The following is a 26,603-nucleotide window of genomic DNA, read 5'->3' as shown; positions in this document are numbered from 1 at the left end:
TATGGCTGGATGGATTGTTTAAACATGTTTGATGTCTAAAACCGCTATTTCGATGAGGCACATTTTTGGTCGTATCAAAGTCTATATACCCTTTCTAGCCAAATTGTTTATACAACCTTTCCAAATCAGCGCTCTTCTAAATAATTTAAGATCGCAGATGTGTGCTGTAGGTGATAATTTTTCAACAGGAAAGTGTGACAGGTGATACTTTTCCAATGGGAAAGTGCCACATTTCATAATTTTCCAATATTTTGCAAAAGAAAAGTGTTACAAGTATTACCATCTATCATCTATATATATAAAATATAAATTTGTTTGTACGTTTGTTAGTTTGTGCCTTATAGATTCAAAACCCGCTGAACCTATCTTCCTGAAATTTTTAGGGTGTATTGGTACATCGCCTGGAATGAAAATAGGCTATATCATTTTTTTAAATTCCGCGTTGATCTGGAGATATAGCATTAAAACCGGAGGTACTTCCAAAAAATTTAGATTTTGTCTGCAAATATCTTTAGAACTGTTACAGGTACAATCACCAAATTTGGTGTTTGTAATGGAATGTAATGTAGAAATAAATTTATCAAATGATATTCAAATCAGTTCAGATTTTGATATAGCTCCCATTTACATATATTTTCGGCCGAGTTCCTTATTTCATGCACCAAACACGCTATGTATGTCCAATTTTAATGAAATTTGGAATGTGTGACGGAATTTGTTCTAGAAATAAATGTGCCAAATTATATTGAAATCGGTTCAGATTTGAATATAGCTCCCATATATATTTTCGGCCGATTTCCTGTATTTGATGGACCAAACACGCTATATATGTCCAATTTCGATGAATTTTGAAATATGTGACGGAATTTGTTATAGAAATAAATGTGCCAAATTATATCGAAATCGGTATTTGATGCACCAAACACGCTATATATGTCTAATTTCGCTGAATTTTGAAATTTGTGACGGAATTTAGTCTAGACATAAATGTGCCAAATTATATCGAAATCGGTTCAGATTTGAATATAGATCCCTTATATATTTTCGACCGATTTAAGGGAATTTGATGCACCGAACACGCTATATATGACTAATTTCGCTGACATTTGAAATGTGTTAAGGAATTTGGTCGGAATATGGCTCTCATATATATTTTCGGTCGATTTCATGTTTTTGATACGTATGTCCAATTTCAATTAAATTTTGAAGAAACTCAGAAGCCAGTAGAAGTCATCATTATATACAGAAGTACATATAGTTGGGAAGGAATAGACCAAATCTGCAGCTATAAAATATAATATATTTGAGAGACTTCTTAATAATAATTGTTTACTATGATATATCTAAATCATTATTTGAGTAAAAATTATAAATAAAAGTGGGAGTTATCCTAAAAGTAATTTTAGATATCACAATATGTTAATAGGTATATGACCTGGAAAAAATAAGTCCCCTGTACCAGGGACGTACGCAGGATTTCATTTCGGGGGGGGCCCACCATGACCAAAAATCATGAAATTTTAAAATGTTGGGTAGGGTTACATAGCGCTATTTTAAAGGCTTTTAGTAGTTTTTTTAACAATTATTGAGACAAGGTGTATAAAATCAATGAAGAGAGAGTTTAAAAAATTTAAAATACAATTTTGGAATTTGGTACAGAGCACTATAGGTAATTTGCCCTGTTTTTGAGACAAAAATTAATAAACGCGGAATTAAAGGATTTTTTAACTTTTTAAATTATTTATGTGTAAAAGTGAGATAAAACAAAGATTTTCACAGATAAATTCGGATATAAGGAACAACGGTTATAAGCAACTACGTATATACCGAACAAAGCTATTTTCTATAATGCCATTTTCATTAGTTTTCTTATACACAACAAACTGACGAAAACGATCACGGTAGTAAGTAACACAAATTTTGTCCCCGCGAGTAGATTTTCCAACGAATTGTTACTACAGTTTTGTATATTTTTTGAATATACGTTAATAAAGACGAATTTAGTACTCCTTTAAACCATATCAATGATTAATATGCAATAGAGAGATAAAATAAAGCTTACTCATACCGCATCGGTTATAGGAAACCACGGATATACCGAACAATTTGTCGCCATTACTTATTTTACTTGCAATGAAATTGTAAACAAGAATATTTTTTACATTTATTACTTATTTCCTCAAACCAAACTTCCTCAATTTTAAGACTTTTTATTGAGAAGTAACCTAATAAAATCTCATAAAAAACGGGCAAAATCGGGTTTTGAAACCTAATAATACCAATGCAGAAGACTTTCAGTAATGAGTTCTAGGTGGCAAAATCACGGCCAAACACGGCCAATTTAGTATAAGTCTATATGAAGTGAGTTTAAGAAAAATAAAAAAAAATTATTTCTGACTTTTTGTGTTTTTTGGTCGCTACCCAAAATATTTAAGCTATATTATATATTAAATAAATTCCTCTCGCAATTGCCAATCTATTCCATTTTACATATATTTATATTTGGTTTATTTTTCCGCGGTTTTAAATACAGTGAAATATGCCTTACAATATATATTTTTTTAGTTCTTCTTCGAAATTCTCACTTTGACTGCAATTTAAACCGCGATAATGACGCTATTTTGAAAAATATCATTCATATTAATAAATTTTGACATGTTCTTTTTTCAATGCCAACTAAAAAATTATTATTATTAAAAGTTGCAAAATCGACGTTTTGCCTCAAAAACAGGGCAAATTACCTATAGTGCAGAGTAATATATATTATGTATTAATTGTTGGATATTTTTTATTGAAAATTACCATATCAGACCACGTTCGGTATGGTTATCAGTATTTGTAAGTTGTACACCACATATGCTCACATTTTGGTATATCTCAGAATTTGTAATATCCGCAATTGTTTTCGCTAGATTTTCATTATTCGAAGATCTTAATTTAATTTCTAAGAATATTGGCCATAATAAGGAATATTGGATTTGGTTGGAGAACCTCTATGCTGAAAGTGGTTAAAATAGATCTATGTTTAATGCATATCGAGATATCGCCCTTTTTAGACCCATTTTTCAAAAAGTATTTAGTGGACAAATCTTTGACGCCCATACATTTCATATTAACATCTTATAAACCTTTTAATTGGAATTTGGTATACTTTAATATGTCAAGGTATTTTAATATCTTTTAAGTTATTTCTATAAATTGAATACATCCGACATCGAATAATTCCAATCGAAAATTGTCTACAGCTATTGTGCGGATAACCTTACATAATATTTACCCAAGAAAAAAATTTTTAAATGCAAAAATTTTACTTCTTTAATCGAAGTGATTGGAGAATCCAACTAAAAAATATATTTAAACATTTATATTTGCCGACAGAAATATACCCTCAGCCTATATGAATTGAAATATTAACCTACGGACAGATCGAATGTATTTCGGGTATTTTGAGAATTTTGTGGCCATTTTGTACCTTTGAACTTGCCGACGATAATGTGAATTAGGATTAAAGTTTTGCGGAGGGGCTACTTAAATGAATAGACGACATAGGAAGTGGATCTGATTTTGAGAGTCATATCTTTTTGATATACTATATTGGTCACACTAGTTATTTCAGTGGATCATCTTATAACTTTTGGACCAGTATGCCAGGAAGCATGGACTTGTCCACGGAAAACATAATATGACTGTAAACAGCAGGACCACAATGATCGGCATCGGCATTCATTTCCAAAGCATCTTCGAAGAGACCCTAAACTGCATTTCGACACGAATGTTGAACTTTTGTGCGGGAGGTACCCTAAGGAGAAGAAGAAGTTTTCGTGCTCTACTACTACACATAGGGGTTTTTACACCTTTCGGGCTGTTTCTTAAAGAAGTAAGGACTTGCCCCTGAAAAAAAACATTTATCGTCGTAATTGAGGTAGCGAATGCAAGTTGCTTCAACAGAAATCAAAGTGTCTCGAGAGCAGGTCTTAAAGTGAACCTATCCGAAATTTTGTGTGGGAGGTACCCAAGGGAGTGGACAAATATAGTCCATATTTAAGCCTGATCTATATCTGGTAGATGTATTAAGGTGTGTAAAGTATGGACCAAATCGTTCACTCCCTTCAAGAGTTATCGTGCGCACAAGTTTTCCGAACATTTTTGAACTTTTGTGTGGGAGGGAGGTACCTGAAGGAATGGACCGATTTAGATTATCTTCAAACATAAACTATGTTTGGACAAAATATTACGAAAGCCAAATTTTGGACTGAATCGGCAGATCCGTTCGAGAGTTATTTGCGCTCAAACCATTACATACGGTGTCATAGGGGTTTTTTGCACCTTTCAGACTATTTTCTCAGGAAATATGGACTTCCTCCAGATGAAACTTGCACGGTCGTATAGAGGGCACTGATTTTAAGTTGCTACAACCAAAATCAAAGCGATTCGAGACCAGGCACTAAACCGAACTTTTCCGAAATTTTGTGTGGGAGGTATCCGAAAGAGTGAACCTATTGAGACCATATTGGAACCTTATATTACTCTGGTAGAAAGTTTACGCTATACAAAGTATGGACCAAATCGGTCTCTCCCTTCAACACATATCGTGCTTACAAACTTTCTGAACATTTTCGAACTTTTGTGGGGGAGGTACCGGAAGGAGTGGGCCGATGTAGCTCATCTTCGAACTTAAACTAAGTTTGGGCAAAATATTACGAAAGCCAAAATTTGAACCGAATCGGTTCATCCGTTTGAGAGTTATCGTGCGCTCCAGCCAGCAGGACAGACAGACAGACGGACGGACATGGCTAGATCGACTCCAAATTGTCTGAAACACATTTCGTCCAAACATACTTGGGGTCTAAAACCATTATTTCGATGAGGCACATTTTCATCGTATCAAAGTGTATATACCCTCCTTAGCCTAAAGGCTGAGGGTATAAAAAGAAGGCTGCTTTAGCCGGAGTCGGACAATACAGTCTATGAACTCCCAATCCTACTCGTAGTAAGTACTCTTTGAGAGTACGAAACACATGATTGGGCTTTGCCAAAACATGGTCGAATAAATATTTGAGAAAACAAGCAAGTCGTCCTTGTCGCCTGTGTGGATTAATACCTTTACTATCGACAGATCCAAAATCGGCTTCACAGACAATATATTTATCCCCAAAATTTGTATTCTTGGAGTTTACAAAATTTTGTGGCCTTTTTTGGACGTATGAACTTACCGGCAAAAATATCAAAACTTTAAGGGTACCTATCTTAGCGATTGTGGACGTTTCGAATTATTGCTCATAGCGCAAAAGGAGAGTGTTTCTGAATGTGCCGAATTAGTCCATTAAGCAAGTGTATCTCATTATGAGAGTCATTCCTTTCGATAGTTATCGCACCCACCAGCCATTTTAGTTGGTCACCGTACATTATGTCAGAAAGAATGGCCAAATAGGATATATACGATTTTAGGAAACATTCAAACTTTTGTGGGGGAGGAACTCTAAGTGGTGGACAAATGTGATTTTAACAGAGTTTGGAAAATATTACGTCATCTAAAATTTGGACCAAGTCTCCAGCCATAAAGGTGGACTGGGCTAAATGCTTGTCTGACGCGGCTTTCATCCAATTAGACAGAATTAGAAAAGATAAGTAATTTTAAGGAAGTTCGTTGTAAAAATATATTAATCTGGTTTTTGAAAGTCTGCTGAGAAACCGAAAACGTTTTAATATTAGGAGGCAAAAAGTTCCACAATAAAAATATATAATCAAATAAAAAAGGAATAGAGGTATCAGATTTCAACAAACAGATCAAATGAAAACCCTACAAGCTGAAGGAAAAACTGTGAACAATTATTTCTGCAAACATCTACCATACGCAAATTTTAATATTTGACGGAAGCTGGACATAAAGTTGTTTATATTATTGCCGTGGTACCCAGTATTACCTCAATACCATAAAGAATGTGAACAACAAATTTGTCGAAATAAATATATAATTGGTTTTCTATATATAGTCCACGAAAACCCCATTTCATGCACTTCCCTTCCCACAATATTGAACTCGTATTTTGTGATACAGGATACTATAAACCTCAAAAATGAACTAGCAAAGATGGAGTGTAATCATTACCGAACTCCGAGTTCATTTTTTTTTTTTGATACTGGAGCGATATAGCATAAAGCCGTAATATCACTGTGCAACACTGGAAATGCAAACAACTTCTAATGGGCATTTTGTGAAAGTACATATTGAGACTACAAAAACCTTAATTGGGTTTTGTGTTCTTAGATCGAGTTTAGATGTTATGGCCTCATCTAAACCGATGAGCCTTTATCCAGTGATCGGACCTTTATCTCCGAAACTAATAAAAATTTTGCTTTGCAGTCTTCAGCAATATTGTAGCCCTAAAGTAGTAGAACTGCAGATGTCAAAACAAGATTCGTATTGCTTTCAGAGATACAGCTCCGATTTGTTTTAAAAATTCGATCTTTAACCATGTGTAGATGAGGCCATAAAAACCGAACCCGATCTAAGAAAACAAAAGCCAAATATAGTTTTTGCCTATTGGTCCTCTACTTTCATAAAATTCTGGACAGAAGTTGTTTGCACGCGATTGGCTCAAAAATGTTACACAGTGATACAGAAAAATTTGAAAATTTCAAGCAAAAAGTTAAAAATTTTCGAACAAAAAAATCGAAATTATGTCTTACAAAATTTGTTAACGAAGTAAATTTTCTGTACTGAACTTCAGAAAATTTATGTTTTCATTTGAATATCTAAACATAAAATTATTTTATGAGAAAGAAAAAGCTAATGATCTCTTACAGTAGCTAAAGAAATTTTTGGTCTACCAAACCATTTCGGGGGGGGCCCGGGCCCCCTGTGCCCCCCCCCCCCTGCGTACGTCCCTGCCCTGTACATATAAAAGAAATTAAAACTATCCTCAAACTTAAGGTTTTCAAACCGGGTTCTTTTCTTAAATTAATTCAGTCAGGTAGATCTAAATCCAATCTGTAGAAATAAAGAGAAATTAATAGTGTAAAGTCCAATTTACATATGCACATTAAATGATTTCGTTTTACGAAATCCTAGAATCAAATGAAGTGTATTTACATCTGTTTTTTGCGTCATTTGCTTACGCACACAATCGCACATACACACTTATACAATAACACAAACACACGCACACAATATATTTATTCAGAAAAATAGGAATTTCGCAACACAAATGTGTATCAAATAACTTAAATTAATTCCAAAAACAAAAAAACACAATTTTTGCAAGTTTTTTAACCATTTATTTTCACTTTTGTCATCGTTTGAGTATTTTTGTTTTTCTACAACACACACAAACAAACAAAGACATCATAAAACAGTTGCATTTTTTGGTAGTTTATGACGAAAAAGCAGGGTTGCGTATAAAAGTATGGCGTTTTCGTGCGTTGTTTAGAATAAATGACGTAGCTATCGTCATTTATTTTTGTATGGTAAATGACGCAAAATGTTGCCTGTTTTAACAAATAAATGACGACACAGCTCTAAATGACGAAAAAGTTGCTAATGTAAATTGGACATAAGATTATAAGGCTTTAGGAGCAGTGTTACCCACTGAAACATACAAAAATACCATAGCAGCTCCATGACAGCCATGAATGGGCTCTCCGATATTTATACGTTAACATATAAAAAGCTAATATAACTATAGCATTCCACTATATTTTATCTTAGTCGGGGTAGCGAAGCGCACCGGGTTTAGCTAGTTCTAATATAAAAGTGTCAAATGCGATAATTTTCCAATAGAAAAGTGTCACAGGTGATACTTTTACAATAGAAAAGAGTCAAAGTTGACATTTTTCTAATAGAAAATATCACTGGTGGTAATTTTCCAATAGAAAAGTGCCACAACTGACACTTTTTTATAGAAGTGCCACAGTTGACATTTTTTCCAATAAAAAGTGACACAGGTGATAAATTTCCTATAGAAAAATGTCATTAGTAATACTTCTTCTATAAAAAAATATACTAGTGATAATTTTCTAAGAAAAAATATCACTAGGGACGCCTTTCCAATAGAAAAGTGTAACAGGTGATAATCTTCCAATGGAAAAGTGTCACAGGTGATATTGGGTTTAATAACAGGATAATTACTTGCACGAGCGGACTTATGTGGGTCAAACAAACCTGGAAAAATGTTTCGTTTCGTCAACTTTTTCATTGACGGGTAGGTAAACATTTAATAATACAGTATAGTATCGATAATCCGGACACTCATTAATCCGGACAACGCGGTAATCTGGACAGTAGAATTTTTTACATTGTAGACTCTGTAATCCGGACATCTCATAATATTCGTACCTCGATAACACTGTGACACAAAATGGAACTCAAAGTCTGGGGGGTGGAAAATTTCTTTTGGATATGAAAGCCCTTGATGAGTATACTAAGAAACCAAAAGAAATTTTTCGCCATAGGTCAAGTTTCTGAGATATCGCGCGATGAAGTTTTTAATTTTTTCCGTATAATACTTGCGAAAATAGATCCATATCTCTGTTTGGCGTTGTTCTACCTTCATTTTGAGGTGACATGTTTATTTTATTTATTTGTGTATACCTGTACAACAAGAGGCAGTCTTATAAGTTACAGTACAGGTATATAAATTTAATAGTACATCCGTCTTAATGATAGTAAAATATCAAGAATAACAAAAAAATAAACATAGTTTAACTTTAATATCTTGAAAACAAGTGAGCAAAGGCTATAGTCGGGACGGGGCCGACCACGTGATACCCTACACCACTACCCCTGTGCATAAGCTTTTCACTGGTAAACATTTCTTTTAGGGAATATAAGCCGACTACCACCAACGATAACATGCCTCTTTGTGTCTGGGACCCCCATAAGCAACCAAAATTTCGTGACCATCCAATTAAAATTACGACCTGTAGCTTGATTGCAAAAAATGGAAGAATTGGATGCATTGCCGACTATTGTGGTATCTCCCTTGTTTGACCACCTTCGCCAACCTGCTTTACACCAATGTAAAGGTAATATTTTCTTCTTCCATTGACAGGCTTTGCCGTTGGAATACCCCTACTAGAAGCCAATATATTCACAAAGAATAAAACTTTGAATTTGTCTCTAAATGAGTTTTTCCCCATTTCGACCCCTAAATATTATCCGACTATCACCAAAATCAATAGGCTTCTTCCTATGTGGGACCCGCATCAACTCCCAAAAAATTCGTGACGATCCGATCAAAATTGCGACTGTGCGTGATTACAAACAAATCGGAAAATGCGATGCATTGCCGACTATTGCGATATCTCTGTTGTTTGAGCAGCTACGACAACCTACTTTACATCGTTGTAAAGGTGATATTTTCTACTTTCCTTGCCAGGTTTTGCTTTTGATATACCTCTTAAAGAAACAGAGACATTGGCTTTGAAATAAAACGTAGAACTTTTCTCCAAATAAGTTTTTGCCCATTCCGACCCCTGAATATTATCCGACCATCATTAAAATCAGTAGGCTTCTTCCTCTGTGGGACCCCCATTAACCCCTAAAATTTCGTGACGATCCGATTAAAATTGCGACCTGTGGCGTGATTACAAAAAAATCGGAAAATGGGATGCATTATCGAATATTGCCATATCTCTGCTATTTGGCCACCTACGACAACCTACTTTACATCGTTGTAAAGGTGATATTTTCTACTTTCCTTTCCTGGGTTTGCTTTTGATATACCTCTTAAAGAAACAGAGATATTAGCTTTGAAATAAAATGTTGACTTTTCTCCAAAAAAGTGTTTGCCCATTCCGACCCCTAAATATTATCCGACCATCACCAAAATCAATATGCTTCTTCATATTTGAGACCCCCATTAACCCTCAAATTTTCGTGACGATCCGATCAAAATTGCGACCTGTAGCGTGATTTCCAAAAAAATAGAAAAATGGGATGTATTACCGACTATTGCGATATCTCCGTTATTTGGTTACCTACGCCGACCTAGTTTGCATCATTGTAAAGACGGGATCTTCTACTTTCATAGTCAGGCTTTGCTTTTGGAAAATTTTCAACCAAAGCTGTGATATTTGTCAATATAACTAAAACCGCAAAAATGAAAATTGCGGTTTTATTTGCTACTATTGTGATATCTTCCTTGTTTGATCACCTACGAGCACCTACTTTACATCATTAAAAAGGTGACATTTTCTGCTTTCATTGTCAGGTTTTGCTTTTGGCATACCCTATATAGGAGCTGAGATATTGGCTTTGGAAAAAAACGTTGTCTTTTTATTCACTTAAGTTTTTTGCCCTTTCCGACCCCTAAATATTATCCGACCATCACCAAAATCAATATGCTTCTTCCCCTCCGGGACTCCCATCAACATCCAAAATTTCGTGACGATTCGATCAAAATTGCGACCTGTAGCGTGATTACAAGGTTTAGATGGACAGACGGACAGACGGACGGACGGACGGACTGACGGACGGACACACATAGCCAGATCGACTCAGCTCGTCGAGACATTCATTTTGGTATATATAAGTATGGGTCTACGACCATTATTTCGATGCGTTACAAACTTTTTGGCCAAAACCAACTTATAATACCCTCCCCACATAGTGGTGTAGGGTATAAACATTAACATTTAAAATAATTTATAAAAAAAAAAAACAATTATTAATGGGTACTTTACACGATATGTTATTTTACATATGTGCTGTCACTTTGCATGTACATTTTGTATATAAAAAGGTGACAACCCATATGTAAAAAACATATCGTGTAAAGAACCCATAAGTATGAAATATTAAATAAAGTTATGAATTATTATTGCGAAAAAGGCTCTCAAGCTTATATTTAAAAGAAGATGCGTTGTTGATAGTTTGTTGATCGTGTGGCAGAGTGTTCCAAAGACGCGTTGTGCCAATAAAAAATTGCCATTCAGATACTATAGTTTTCCTACATAGAGGTTTTATCTTCCTCCCTCTTCGAGATCTAGCAAATGTAAGTCTTTGAAATAAATAATTTGGGATTTTTGTACTAATAATTTTGTGCAAGAAAATCAAGGATTTCATGTTTACAAGAGTATTAAAGCTAACGCCATAAAGCGAATTGGTTAGGTGTGATATATGGTGTGTTCTACGCAAACCATATACATACCGTATAATGCTATTAAAAGCCATATTTAGTTTTAGTCGGCTCTGCGAGTCGCAATGCGCAAATATTTCAGAGCCATATAACAAACCTGGTACCAAGTATGTTTTAGCTAAAAGGCAACGTATACTTGGTGTTGTAAATGAATGAGTTAACCATAATGCCCTAATTTTTGAAATAGTTTGCCCAACGACTATGTCCACATGGTTTGTCCAGCTTAATGAAGAGTTGAAAATAATTCCTAAGTTTTTAGCTGTAGATACATGCTCAATCTTTTCATTATTTACAGATATGTCTATGTTCTCGAAAGACAATCTTTTGTTTTTTTATGTATGATTAGGCACTTAGATTTCTTTGGATTTAAGAAAAGTCCATTAGCAGTGGCCCATCGGTTTATATGGAGTAAATCATAATTTAGGTTTTTGGCGCATTGTTTAATGTTATTTATATGGCCACTTATAAATAGTTGCACATCATCGGCATACATATGAACTCGGCAGTTCGTTAGTTGTAGCGGAAGGTCATTTGCATAGATGGAAAAAAAGAAGCGGACCAATAATGGATCCTTGTGGAACTCTATTAGTTGCAGCCAAAGGTTCAGATTTCGTAGTTCCTGTATACACGGATTGCGACCGATTAGTAAGGTATGATCTTATGAGGTTTATTGATGAAGGAGAAAAATTGAAGAAATTACGAAGTTTGAAACACAAATTTCTATGGTCAACAGTGTCAAACGCTTTCGAGTGGTCAAGGAGAACAAGAAAACACACCATATTGTCGTCAATGTCGCGTCTTATTGACTCGGTAACCTCTGCTAAAGCAGTAGTACAACTGTGACCAGCACGGAAACCGGACTGTACATCAGTTAACAGAGATTCTCTAAGCAAGTACTCACTTATTTGTTTATAAATCACTTTCTCAAATATTTTGGAAAGATAGCAAAGTATTGCTATAGAGCGAACTTCATTCTTAGATTTGGGTACTGGCATTATTTTTGTATTTTTCCAACGTGATGGAAAAGTGCTTGTAGTGCGGATGAAATTAAAGAAGTGTGTGATGTATAGATATAACCATGGAAAAATGATTCGAAAGAACTTGGGATCAACTCCGTCAGGCCCAATAGCATTGGATTTAACGTCTGTGCAACATTTTAAGATTTCTGAGTATGTGACGCAATGGAATTCAAAGTTGCCATCGTTTGACGTAGAATTTAGTATTTTTATCAAATGAAACGTCGGCCTGTACGGTAGGTATATTGACAAAAGATTTGTTCAATTCATCGGCATCACCAAGACAGTGACCAGAAACTTTAGGCTTCCCAATGCCAATATCATTGATAACCTTCCATTTCTTTTTGGAATCAATAGCTGAACTAAATTGATTAAAATAATATCGACTCTTTGCAGAATTAATGGCAGTGTTTACTTTTTTTCTTGCTTGTCGGAATTCATCATGCAACTCCACTGTCTTGTAACGTTTCCACCGAAAGTATGCACGGTCTCTATCAACTATAAAGGATTTGATTTGTGAATTGAACCATGGCTTAACATTTGAAGTGACCCGTTTGTTTTTCAAAGGGACCGTTAGTTCATACAAATAAAGAACATTATTTTCAATAAACTCGAGTTGTTGATCAACAGAAATCATCCCATATATTTCACTCCAATTAATTTGGTGAAGTAGTTGCTCAAGATATGTGTAGTTTAGGTTTCTGAAGTCCCTGTATGTGTAAGTAATTTCAGGCATATGTATGTTGAAATTGTAGGCAATGAAGATCAGATCATGCTTGGAAAAAGATGGGGCAGATATTTGATCGTAAAGAAGAACATTAGTATAATTATTGACGAAAAATAAATCAAGTAATGTGTTGACCGTGGATGTGAAATGAGTAGGATATGTGATATTTGTTGTATATAGACCGAGTGAGAGCATACAGTCGGACAAGAATGGGTCAATAATAATATTAGAATTAAAATCTCCTGAGATGACTACATCATTGTAGCCCATTGTAACGGTTTCAACTATTTCAAAAAAATTACCAAAGTCAACGTTATTATTGGGTCTATATACACAGCCAATTAACATACTAATATTATTGCATTTGAAATCAATAAAAATATATTCAATATTACTTCCAATTTCTGAATTGAGACGAATCTTTGCATTCAGAGTATTTTTAGCAAATATTGCTACGCCTCCCCCTCTACGTTCCCTGTCCGACCTAAAAACCGAATATCCTTGTAATTTAATGAAACTATCAGGTATTCTAGAAGTTAACCAAGTTTCTGAAACACATACAATGTCGATTAAGGAGTCTTCAAAGATATATCTAAACTCGTCGGCTTTGTTCACTAAGCTTTGCGCATTAATGTGACAGATTTTTAGACCCTGTCTTTGCTTAGCGAGAATTCTCAGTAAGTTATGTGTGACGTCTTTGGAACCGGGATCTGGGTTATTTATAAAAGTCATAAATATGATAATTAAAAATTGTATCAACAACGCATTTAAAGAGATATGGTATCCATATTGAAATGAGTACAATTAGTAATAAAAATAAAAATGTCTTCAGTCAAATCAATTGGCGAATCTTTTTGTAGAACATTTCATTCATCTAACTCAATGTTTTCTTGTCCTTTTCGTCCTTTATTTCTTGAGCCGTAGTGAAAGTACCACAAGAAGAGATTTTTCAGCATCCAAATATTCTACAAAAATGTTGCTCAGAAGATTTTAGATACGGTTCTCTTTGACAACTAATCGATTTTGTCCCGCTTTCATTGTCATTTTTGACATTTATTCGGACTTGGTTCAGAACTAAGCTATGTTTTGTTTTTCTGTATATTCGTTATTTGTTATGTATGGGTATGTAGACATAACAATTGCTTATTGCTTATGTAGACATCTGGGGTGCTTCTGAAATATTTACGACAAATAGAACTTGTAATGACGAAGACGTTAATAACAAATTTTCTTGGAACCGGATATTCCGACATTAAAACCGATTTTTGAACCGGTTTTAAGTAACCGATCAAATTAAATTAAGTCGCTTATGAAAAATTTGCTAGTTGCAATTCTAGAACAAAAAACCCGTTTTATTCAACCGTTTTTTAGGAAAAATATCAATACGCGCAAATATGGAGATCAAATGCTGGGGGGTGAAAAATTCTTTTTGGCGATGAATGTCGATGAAGATAATATGATGAACGTGGAAGGACAGTTTTGCCATATGTCAAACTTAGATTTTTTAGATTCTCTAAATAATTTTTTGAGCTACCGACAGAAATCGGTAAAATTAAAATGCAACATTATGAATGAAAATTTTAAATAAAAGTTGACAGCACTCTTGCTATAGGAAAAACTTAACGACTACTTAATTTATCGCTAACTTACTGAAAAATGTCGCCAATTACCGAAATTATAAGCAATTTAATTTTACCGATTTTTTCGCACTTCTTGTATAGAAATTGCAAAAATTATTTTAAGAACGCATGCCTCCTGTTATTTTCAATCTTTGATATCAACATCACCAGCTACTACGGATTATTGCACTGTATTCACGTAATTATGCAACCATGTGCTAGGAAGGTTATATCATTAAAAACAAGTAAAAAAGTATCAGTCGGCTTTGCCGACAGAGATATACCCTCAGCCAGTGAAAATTGAAACACTTTTTTCACAAAAAACTTATGTATTTAGGGGTTTTTAAAATTTTTGTCGCCTGAACTTAAAGGAATGGACCGACATGTACCATGGGGGTGCCATAGGAGGTTTTTACACCCTTCGGGCTGTTTTCTCAAGAAGTATGGACTTGCCCCTAAAACAACTTTTACCATCGTAATTGAGGCAGCGAATGTAAGTTGCTTCAACAAAAATCAAAGTGATTTAATAGCAGGTCTTAAAGTGAACCTATCCAAATTTTTCTGTGTTAGGCATATCCGTTCGAGAATTATCTTGCGCTTCCACCCATAAACATGGTGTCATAGGGTTTGCTTTTCAACTTTCAAGCTATTTTTTCAGGAAGTATGGACTTGCCCGTGAGGAAACTTGTACCTTCGTATAGGGGACAGTGAATACAAGATGCTACAACAAAAACCAAGGCGATTCGAAAGCAGGTCCTAAACTGAACTTTTCCGAAATTTTGTGTGGGAGGTACACGAAGGAGTTTACCGATTGAGTCCATATTGGAACCTCATCTAAGTCTGGTAGAAATTTCATAATGTGCAAAGTATGAACCAAATCGGTTGCTCCCTTCAAGAGTTATCGTACGCACAAATTTTCCGAACGTTTTCGAACTTTTGTGGGGGAGATACCGGAAGGAGTGGACCGATATAATCCATCTTTGAACTTGAACTAAGTTTGGACAAAATATTACGAAAGCCAAATTTTGGACCGAATCGGAAGATCCGTTCGAGAGTTATCTTGCGCTCCAACCACTACACACGGTGTCATAGGGTTTTTTGTAACTTTCAGGCTATTTTCTCAAGAAGTATGGACTTGCCCCTAATGAAACTTACAGCGTCGTATAGAGGACAGCGAATACAACTTGCGTAAACAAAAATCAAAGCGATTCGAGACCAGGTCCTAAACTGAACTGATCCGAAATTTTGTGTGGGAGGTACCCGAAGGAGTGGACCGATTGAGTCCATATTGGAACCTCATCTATGTTTGGTAGAAATTATACGATATGCAAAGTATGGATCAAATCGGTTATTCCCTACAAGAGTTATCGTGCGCACAAGTTTTGCGAAAATTTTTGAACATTTGTGGGGGAGGTACCTGAAGGAGTTGACCTATATGGTCCATCTTCGAACTTAAATCGAATCTGGACAAAATATTTCGATACCCAAAATTTGAACTGAATCGATTGATCCGTTCGAGAGTTATCGTGCGCACCAGCCAGCCAGACAGACGGACAGACAGACAGACGGACGGACATTGCTAGATCTACTCAAAATTGTCTGAAACGGATATCGTACAAACATACTTGGGGTCTAAAACTATTATTTCGATGAGGCACGTTTTTGGTCGTATCAAAGTGTAAATACCCTCTTTAGCCTAAAGGCTGAGGGTATAAAAACTATAAATAAATATACATCAATTGTAGAGAAGTTTAGACTACAAAAATACACAGGAAAATTAAGAAGTCTATTTCGTAGCCAGGGAAGCTGCTCCCAGTCTTAAAACTCGAGATATTTGCTTAATTTGAACTCGTTTACCTTAGATGTCAGGTTATTATCTAGTAAACGTCCGTTATTAATAGTTTTAACTTACAAAATAGTATGTTTTAGTAACTACTCGGTAATCCGGAAAATTCGATAATCCGGACATAGCTGAAGCATTTGGTGGCCGGATTATCGAGACTATATGTACTGTATTTACTAATCTTATTAAACCAAAATTTTCATTACGCATTTAAAATTCCAAGAAATTGTATCACCCAATATTTACACCTCCACAGTTCACCAAACTCAATATCTGGTTATAATCATTATGTGAATACAACGTGATGGCCAAATATAATTGCGTTTTCCCCATATTAGATACCAACAATGTCATCATTCTCAGCAGCATCATCGTCGTTGTATGTATGGTTTAGAAACTCATTTACTATCAGCTGTATAAACACGCACGCTTAATTTCAGGCATATACGCATACAACAACTGCAGCGGCAACAAAATCCGAAAAGCAAACAGAATCAATATGATTGTCATTTATTATGTGGTCAATATTCTCATAAATGTTGATCATTTGTGATTATTATTTTCCTTTTGCATTTTGGGCCACCCCACCCAGCAACAACAACAACAATCGTAATTATGCGACATTAAAGTGAGTAAGTGTCTATTGCCAAAAGAACTTATGACACCAAGTGTGGTATGGGTGGAGCTGTTACATGTCTCGATTGTCGTCGTCGTCGTCGCATAACCGTTTAATTGCCTTCAATATGTGTGTGCAAATCAAATTGTGGCATCTGTGACCATTATCTGCACTGTTCATTGTGTTGATAGTGTTTTTAATGTCTAATAAAACCAGCCGCCAGTAATAAACATTGACCCTCATCCACAATGCTGCTAATGCTGAACTCTATAGTTGACTGGCTGGTTGGCTGACTATCAACAGGAATGACCATGGAGATTGCGTCGTTTCATCGCTGCTTTATGTTATGTAATGAAATGTGGGTGGGGATGATAGTGTGAGAGTGAGTTTTTGTACTGACCACTAGATATGCCAGCAGGAGTAAACTGATGTTAATATCGTAATATGGAAAATCAATTATAATGTCTACACACACACACACCAATACTGTGAGACGAGACATTGCTGTTTAAGATCTAAAAATTCTCAAACAAGACTTATGTTATTTATTAGCCGATTTCTCTCTTTTTTCTCCTCCTGCTCATCACAACAAGACACGGCCGTTAACGAACAACATGAATTTAAATGGCCAATGTACGACATTGACCATTAAAAGCTTATGTTTATGACCTGGTCTCATTGAATATTAATGAACTTACAAAAAAGAAAAACAATGGATGCCTACTATAAATTAAATGCCTGTGTTTTCTTACAATATTTATAGTCGTAAATTTAGCTTTTGGAGACTAGGCTACAACGTGTTTACACTGGGATTATATTTTCGAAAAAAGATGAAACAATCAATAAGGAGACAACTGTGCAATAAAACAAAAGCACTATAATCGACAGATTTCGACATTTTATAACATACTTGATGAATGGCATTATGGTATATAATCAATAAATACATTTTAAGATCGAACAAATAATAAAATAAAATTGGAATATAGATTCCAATTTAAAGGATACAATTAATTTTGTTCCAAATAATTTATTATATGCACACTTTTTGTATGACGAACATTCGTATCCGTTAGTAACAAGTGAGCCAAGGCTAAAGTCGGGTCGGGGTTGACTATGTGATACCCTACATCAGTACCCCTGTACATAAGCTTTTGACTGGTAAATACAAAATATTGAAATTGGGATAGCTTAGCGCATTTGCTCTGAATGTCTTCATTAATACAAGTCAATTTTTATTGAAACGCATTAAAGCGCATCGTCAGTACAACTCAAATAAAAAATGGAAAAGTGAAATGTACGCCAACCATCAATAGGCTTTTTTCTCTGTGAGACCCCCATCAATCCCCAAAATTTCGTGAGGATCCGATCAAAATTCCGACTTGTAGTGTGACTGCACAAAAAAGTGGAAAAAGGGATGTATTACCGAGTATTGCGATATCTCTGTTGTTTGACCACCTATGACAACCTACTTCACATCCTTGTAAAGGATTTTCTACTTTCATTGCCAGATTTTGCTTTCGATATACCTCATACAGAAGACACATATTCGCTTTGAAAAAAAAGGTTGGCCTTTTCTCCAAATAAGTTTTTTCACACTCCTACCCCTGAATAATATCCATCCAAAAGCAATAGTTTTTTTCCTATGTGGCACCCCTATTAATACCCAAAATTTCGTGACGATCCTATCAAAATTGCGAAGTGTGGCGTGATTACAAAAAAATTAAAAAATGGGATGCATTAACGACTATATATCCGTTATTTGGCCACATACTCCAACCTGCTTTACATCATTGTAAAGATGGGATTTTTCACTTTCACAGTCAGACTTTGCTTTTGGAAGCTCTCCAACTAATACTGTGATATTCGTCATTATTATTAAAATCGCAAAATTGAAAAATTGTGTTCTATTAGCGGCTATTGCGAGATCTTCGTTGTTTGACCATCCATCATAACCTCCTTTACATCGTTAGAAAGGTGATATTTTCTACTTTTATTAACAGGTTTTGCTTTTGGTATACCCCTTATTGATGCTGAGATATTTGCTTTGGAAACAACGTTGACTTTTTCTCCACATCAATACCCAAAATTTGGTGACGATCCGAACAAAATTGTGACCTGTAGCGTGATTACCAGGTTTAGATGGACGGACGGACACACGTAGCCCGATCGACTCAGCTCGTCGAGACAATCATTTTGGTATATATAAGTATGGGTCTACGACATTTTAAAACTTAAATAAATAAAAGTTATTTTAGTCACTAATAGTCAAAAGACCGTTCATTCGTCCAACAGGAAATATTTTTTTGAGGAAAAAAAATGTTCTTCATTTCATAGAATTTTTTCAATTTTTGTTTCAAAGTGGTTTATGTTTAGCATTTATGCTAACGAGGGTATATACACTTTCATACGGGCAAAATGTGCCTCATCGAAAAAATGGTTTTAGACCCTAAGTATGTTTGGACGAAATGTGTTTCAGACAATTTGGAGTCGATTGAGCAATTTCCGTCCGTCTGTCTGTCTGGCTGGAGCGCACAATAACTCTCGAATGGATCAACCTATTCGGTCCAAATTTTGGATTTCGTAATATTTTGTCCAAACTTAGCTTAAGTTCGAAAATGGGTTATATCGGCCCACTCCTTCCGGTACCTCCCCCACAAAAGTTCGAAAATATTCGGAAAAATTGTGCGCACGATAACTCTTGAAGGGTGTTACCGATTTGGTCCATACTTAGCACATCGTGAAATTTCTATTAGACTTAAACGAGGTTCCAATATGGACTCAATCGGTCCACTTCTTCGGATACCTCCCACACAAAATTTCGGAAAAGTTCAGTTTAGGACTTACTCTCGAATCGCTTTGATTTTTTTGCACCAACTTCTATGCACTGCCCTCCATACGACGGTACATGTTTCATCAGTGGCAAGACCATACAACAACCCCTGTACAAACAACCCCTATAACACCGTGTTTAGTGGTTGGAGCGCAAGATAACTCTCGAACGGATCTGCCGATTCAGTCCAAAATTACGCCTTCGTAATATTTTGCGCAAACTTAGTTTAAGTTCGAAGATAAGCCTAATCGGTCCAATTCTTCAGTTGCCTCCCCTAAAATTCAAAAAGTTTAAAAATGTTTGGAAAAATTTTGCGCACGATAACTCTTGATGGGAGTTACCGATTTGGTCCACACTTTACACATACCTGACCTATATCCACCAGATATAGGTCAAGTTCCAATATGGACTCTATCGATCCACTCCTTCGGCTACCTCCCACACAAAATTTAGGATAAATTCACTTTAAGACCTGCTCTCGAATCACTTTAATTTTTGTTGAAGGAACTTGCGTTCGCTGCCTAAATTACGACGTTCATCCACACTTTGGATATCGTAATATTTATTCGAATATTAGATGAAATTCGAAGGTGGTGCTTATATGTCCACTCCTTCCAGTATCCCCCACAGAAGTTCGAAAATATTTGCTAAAATAGTACGCGCGATATCTCATAGACGTAGCAACCGATTTGGTCCAAACTTTGGATCTCTAAATGTTGCCGAAACTTAGTTTATGTTAAAATTTGGGCCCTATCTCTCCAATCCCTGGGGTGCCACCGACACTAAGGTTCAACACTTTTGTGTGGTAAAGGGTCTGTTCGAGGATCCTTTGGACATTTTTACCGAAGGTTTTCCTAGTGGTGCTGTTTACAGCGATATTATGTTTTTCGTTGGCTAGTATGGTAAAAAGCCCTATCTATCGATATCCCCGCAAGTTTTTGAGCTTTAACCCTATCCATTTTTTGTCGATTCATACGCCTAAAATTTTGAAAAACCCTCCTAAATACATGCTTTTTTTGGAAAAAAATTATTTCAATGCACACAGGCTGAGGGTATATCTCTGTCGGCAAGGCCGACTGATACTATTTTACTTGTTTTATAATAAAATGGAATGAATGTTATTTTATGCATTAATATGCAAAAGTTCATTCATTGTCACTACAGGAAATCATTTTTGAAAAAACAACCCCTTATGTTCGTACGAGTGGCACAATGTGTAGAGTGTTCGGCTACAAATCAGAAGATCGCAAGATCAAATCCAGCAGAGAGCAAAACAAAATAAAATAAGAAGTGTGTTGAAATTGAAAACAAATTCAAACTATTTAGTAATGTTTTTTGCTGGGTATCTGTATATCTGCCTGTCTGGCTGGGTAACTCGCTAAAACCGATTTGGTCTAGCTTTGTGCAATGTAGGATTTCTTGCAAACTTGGATTCACTTCGAAGATAAAGTATATCGACCCCTTCGGTCAACACCACCTGCCCAATATTTTTTTTATTACGTGCAGTTTAAGAATTTTTCCAAAATCGTTTCGGAATTTTTACCCGTAGCAGACTTGCCATTCAGGGTCAAAGTTAAAATTTTGGGTTTTTTCATATTTTGCATCTAAATGTGGGTGTTTTTGAGTTTTTTATATATCCCAATGTATTAAAAAGGTCAAACACCAATAAACAAACCATAAAAACAACAAATATTAAATTAAAAAAAAAGAAATATATATATTACAAAATAAAAAAAATAAAATTTTCTGTAAAATTAAAAAAAGTACTTCTTGTGTTTTCATAAACTCATATAAATCATATTAAAATGCATATGTTTAAAAATATCCATTTACGTAAAAAGCTATAACGGTAAGAAATAAACACACATTTTTACCCATGTAATTTCAATAAATTTAAGAAGTATACATAAATGGGCTGAAAGAGGACTCTCTCAGGCATCATCCTGCGAAAACGAAACGTTGTTGCAAGTTGCTCCCTAAAGGTTCTATTCCACTAAATTTGTAATTTCACTAAAATGTAATACCAGAGGAAAAATAAGAAAGCTCGTTCTTGGTTCTTAAAGAAACAAAATATTTGTTATAGTTTCTCCAGAAATTTGCAAAAATTACGTTTTTTTTCCAAAACTGGGAAAAAAATTTTCATCTTTACTCGTAGAAGCACACCTTCCTTCCAATATTTTGACCCAATTTTTCCTTAGTTTCAATATGTTGACTATCAAAACCCATATGTAAATTGACAATCGGTGACGACACAAAATTGAGGTTTAAGCCAGGAAAAGCAATTTCTGAACCATTGTGCGGCGGTCATTTATATACAACGAATTTACTGAGAGAAATCTTCGACAAAAGGCCTGCCATCACCTCAAATATTATAAGTACACAGAAAAAAATATTTCAAGAATTTTTACATATTTTCGTTAGTAGTTTTTTTCATACTGAACGGGTACCTCACCTAAGATACATGTGCAGTTTCTTATTTTCATCCAAAAGCCACTATTTTTTCAAAAATATGTACGATTTTCATGGGATACAAAATCACTTTCCTATTTTTTCCTATATTCCAGTACTTGCTCTCATATTTCCTCTCTTGGTTGGTAAATGCTCTCAACTTTGTTCTCGTTTTCTTTTGAATGGTCTCGTCGTCTCACCATCGTATTGACAATGTATCAACAAACCACAACACAACCCCCACCATCGTCTACAATGCGTTTGGTGTCGAAAAACAAACTGTTTGGCTGTATAGTTCGCAACAACAAATTTTTAATTTCTTTAATATAAAGGCAACAGCTAATATCTCAACCTTATATTCAACATGTATGTACATGTATTGTTCTGCTATGTTCACAAGACCATAACAACTACAGTGAAAATGATTAGAAGAAACGGTAAGTAACAATGAATACAAAATAAAAGAATTAATAAAAGTAGCAAAATGTGTCTCTGGTTTGGCTGGTTGGTGGTGTCATCAAATTTTTTCAATCTCTCAGAAAAAAACAGTATTTTTTTTTGCTTTATGAAAGGCGTTCATGAAATGCAGAAATTTGAACCTTGGCAAGACTTTATGAACACTGTAATTATCCCAGAGTTCCTGCTTATTACGGGTATAGGGTAGAAACACACCCATGGATCTGGTCTTTTTGCCAGATCCGCATCTACAACGTATCAACATCGGGAAGATGTAATAGATATATGGAATTCCGTGGTTGCTTTGGTCTTAGTACTCTGCAGGACTATTGTGATTGGAGTTATAGTGTTGCTTAATTGCCCAGCGGAGGCGGAGGAAAGGAGTTTCATTTCCTATGTACAAGTTTATTCAGTACAGACCTATCATCCTTGAGCTTGACTTGACTTTCCATACCTGGAATATAAGGGGCTAGATTAAAGTGTGGTACTGTCGAGTCATAATGAACTTTGGATTCCGTTTCAGGGACATCGTCAAAGCGTCAAAGGGCCACAGGATTCGAAAATGAGTGTGATGAACTTTATGTTAAAAACCCTGAAGACCCAAGAGTTGAGGAGCTCACTTCTGAAGTTAACACAAGCGGAAAAAGTGCTATGACCACCTGAAGCATTGCAATTGGTACAGGATCGAGTAAATTGAGGGCAACGTTGGAATCACTCCCAATTCCGGGAAATACGGAATGGCCAAGAAAAGTGTGCTACGCCGAATAAGAGTTCTCACGGCCAAATCGGTACCTTCACAATTAAGATTTACGATGCTGCAGATGTTATCCGATCCGAATCTCAATAGCAATGCTTAAGTAACGAATATTATATGGGCACTATCCCCCTCCTTTTTCCTAGTTGCCCAACATAAGCATGGATGCTCAATAATTGCACAGTACCACATCAGCATTAGATGCCATTTACGCACATATTAGTGAAAGACTGGGCCGGAACGGAACGGGAGATCGAGAATGAGTGTTTGAAACATTGGAAAATCAACTGTATATGTGCACTCCAGTTTTTGTGGAATTTAGAAACAAGAAGTCGTAGGTCCGTAGAGTTGGACAGGGAATTCAGCAAGGCGGGGTAATATCTCCGGAATTGTTTAGCCTCTACCTTTATGAAATTCCACACTCTCCAAATGGCATAGATATTGTAATTTATGCTAGTTATTGTACGATTTTGGTGGTGGGTCATATGGTCGATATGTTAAATGTCTACATAGATGACTGAAAATATCCGCCTCCAAATCTACTTTCACACTGTTCACCAATTGGACGGATGAAATGAGACTACCCCTGGACATAGTAGTCATAGTAGTATTCCAAGATATTAGTTGTAACGTTCGCCAGTATTTTTAATTGGTCGTGAAAGCCACAGTTACTCACGAAAATATCAGAAGTAGTAACAAGGCTGGCCGCTAGCACATGTGTATCTAACAAAGAAACCTTGTTGATCTCTTATAATGCAATAGATCAGTCTGTGGTAACAATATGTAACGCCAGTGCGGTATGCAAATGTTAGCGCGATGCAGTGACTCCCACAATGTCACTAGAGGACGGCCAGAGGACAATCTTTATGAGGAGACACAGATTTTACAGGTGCATCAGCACATATAAATGTTGTCCATATAGAATCTGTCGCCGTGAGCATACAGATCACAGGAGAGATCTTCTTGGCTTAGAGTGAGATAAAGATACAAAAGAGTACCTCTAGATTAACCAGTCTATGAGACAGGCTTGGATAGTATTCCCACTGATGCACTTATGCAGGCAGTTCACAGATATATGTAGCGTGAATACTGAACTGGGAGACAACATAATACCCTGCACATGCATTGGAGGTTGAATTTCGATACGGATGAACCAGATAACTGAAACTATACACGAATAAACTATTTGCCTTGCTACAACAACAACTGATGGCCGGAACTTTGCAAATCGCTCTCACAAAAGTTCAACATGTTGGCTTATATAGAATTTAAGGACTGCTCTAGAATCGTTTTGTACTTTTTTATCAAAAGCCCAACACGTTTATGTTTAAACTAAGGTCACTTTTCGGATCGCTTTAAAATTTTAAAAGCGCGTAATATTTCTGATCGCTATTACAACAATTTTTGTATCCACACTTCCCCCAACAATGGCCGTTAAGTTCCAAGAAGTTTTCATGTCATTGCGAATTTCATTCATTTAGATCTGTCAATGGAATAGACCCTCGGTTGTCAAGGTTTCAGCAAAAGTCGATAGGCAGCAAATAAGAATTTGCCTCACGCCTGTTTAAGTAGTATTTAATTTTGAATAAAACTGTGCGACAAGGTTTCTGTGCGGTGGAAAATTCCTTTTGGAGATGAAAGCTCTTAGTGAGTTTATTATGAACCCAAAAGGAAATTTTCCCCATAGGTCTATTTTCTGAGATATCGCGCGATTAATTTTTTGAATTTTCGACTATGATGCTTGAGAAAATAGCTTTATATCTCTGTTTGCCGTTATTGTAGCTTCGTTTTGAGATTATTTGTCTTCAGTCAAATTGAATGGCAAATCTTTTTGTAGAACATTTCATTCTTCTAACTCAATTCGTTGCATGTCCTTTTCGCCCTTTCTTTCTTGAACCGTAGTAAAAGTACCACAAGATGAGATTTTACAGCATCCAAATATTCCACAAAAGTGTTGCTCAGAGAATTTTAGGTACGGTTCTCATTAACAACTAATCGATTGTCACGTTTTCATTGTCTTTTTTGACATTTATCCGGTTTTTGTTCAGAAAAAAACTATGTTTTGTTTTTCTGTATATTCGATACTTGTTATGTTTTGGTAGGTAGACATACCCATTGGTTATCGCATATATTGACATCTGGGATGTATCTGAAATATTTACTATATATAGCTCCCGATATGCTGAACACGCTAATGACAAATTTTCTTGGAAAATAGATCCGGTTATCTAATATTTTGAACCGGATACAGCGATATAAAACCCGGATTTTGTACTGATTTTAAGTAACTGATTAAGCTTATATGTATACCATTAGAAAGCTAATAAAATTGGCAATCAGGGAAAATAAATTTTTTGACAGCATCTTACTTGAGTTCGGTGCTAAAACAAAAATCCCGTATTCTTGAACCGTTTTTAAGGAAAAATATCACTGCGCGTAAATGTGAAGATAAAAGCTTGGTGGGTGAAACATTCTTTTTGCCGATGAAAGTCGATGAAATTAATATTATGAACCCGAAAGGACAGTTATGCCATAGGTCAAACTTCTGAGTTATAGCGAAATGGAATTTATGTTACGGGTTTATTGTCGTGCTCTTAAAGTTCATCAAGAATGCATGCATCACGCCATAACTCAGAAGTTTGACCTATGGAATATTTGGATGCTGTAAAATCTCATCTTGTGGTACTTTTACTACGGTTCAAGAAAGAAAGGACGAAAAGGACATGGAAGGAATTGAGTTAGAAGAATGAAATGTTTTACAAAAAGATTCGCCATTCAATTTGACTGAAGACATATAATCTCAAAACGAAGCTACAATAACGGCAAACAGAGATATAATACTATATTCTCAAGCATCATAGGCAAAAATTCAAAAAAATTCATCGCGCGATTTCTCAGGAACTTGACATATGGAGAAAATTTCCTTTTGGGTTCTTAATATACTCACTAAGGGCTTTAATCTCCAAAAGAAATTTTCCACCGCACAGACCTTGAGTTCCAATTTGTGGCACAGTGTAATTGAAAATTTGCTTAAAATGGAGTGTTTACCTGAATTATTGCTGACACATTAAACATACAAAATTCGACTATTACATTACCTGAAACAAAAAGAAAAACAAATATTTTATTAGTGACTCCACAAAGAGAATGTTA

At 35.5% G+C, this 26,603-nt stretch overlaps 1 protein-coding gene across 1 annotated transcript in view; it reads right to left on the bottom strand.

Moving 5' to 3' along the window:
• Nucleotides 1–26,603, bottom strand: part of shakB (Innexin family member shaking B) — a 1,117,028-nt gene that overhangs the window by 951,752 nt on the left and 138,673 nt on the right. The gene's annotated exons all lie outside the window — the stretch shown is intronic.

The sequence above is a fragment of the Musca autumnalis genome, unplaced genomic scaffold (genome assembly GCF_047663935.1).
Source record: "Musca autumnalis isolate F117 unplaced genomic scaffold, ASM4766393v1 scaffold_3, whole genome shotgun sequence".
NCBI classification, from domain to species: domain Eukaryota; kingdom Metazoa; phylum Arthropoda; class Insecta; order Diptera; family Muscidae; genus Musca; species Musca autumnalis.
The sequence above is the reverse complement of the archived record's forward strand: the minus strand, read 5'-3'. Positions and strand labels throughout refer to the sequence as shown.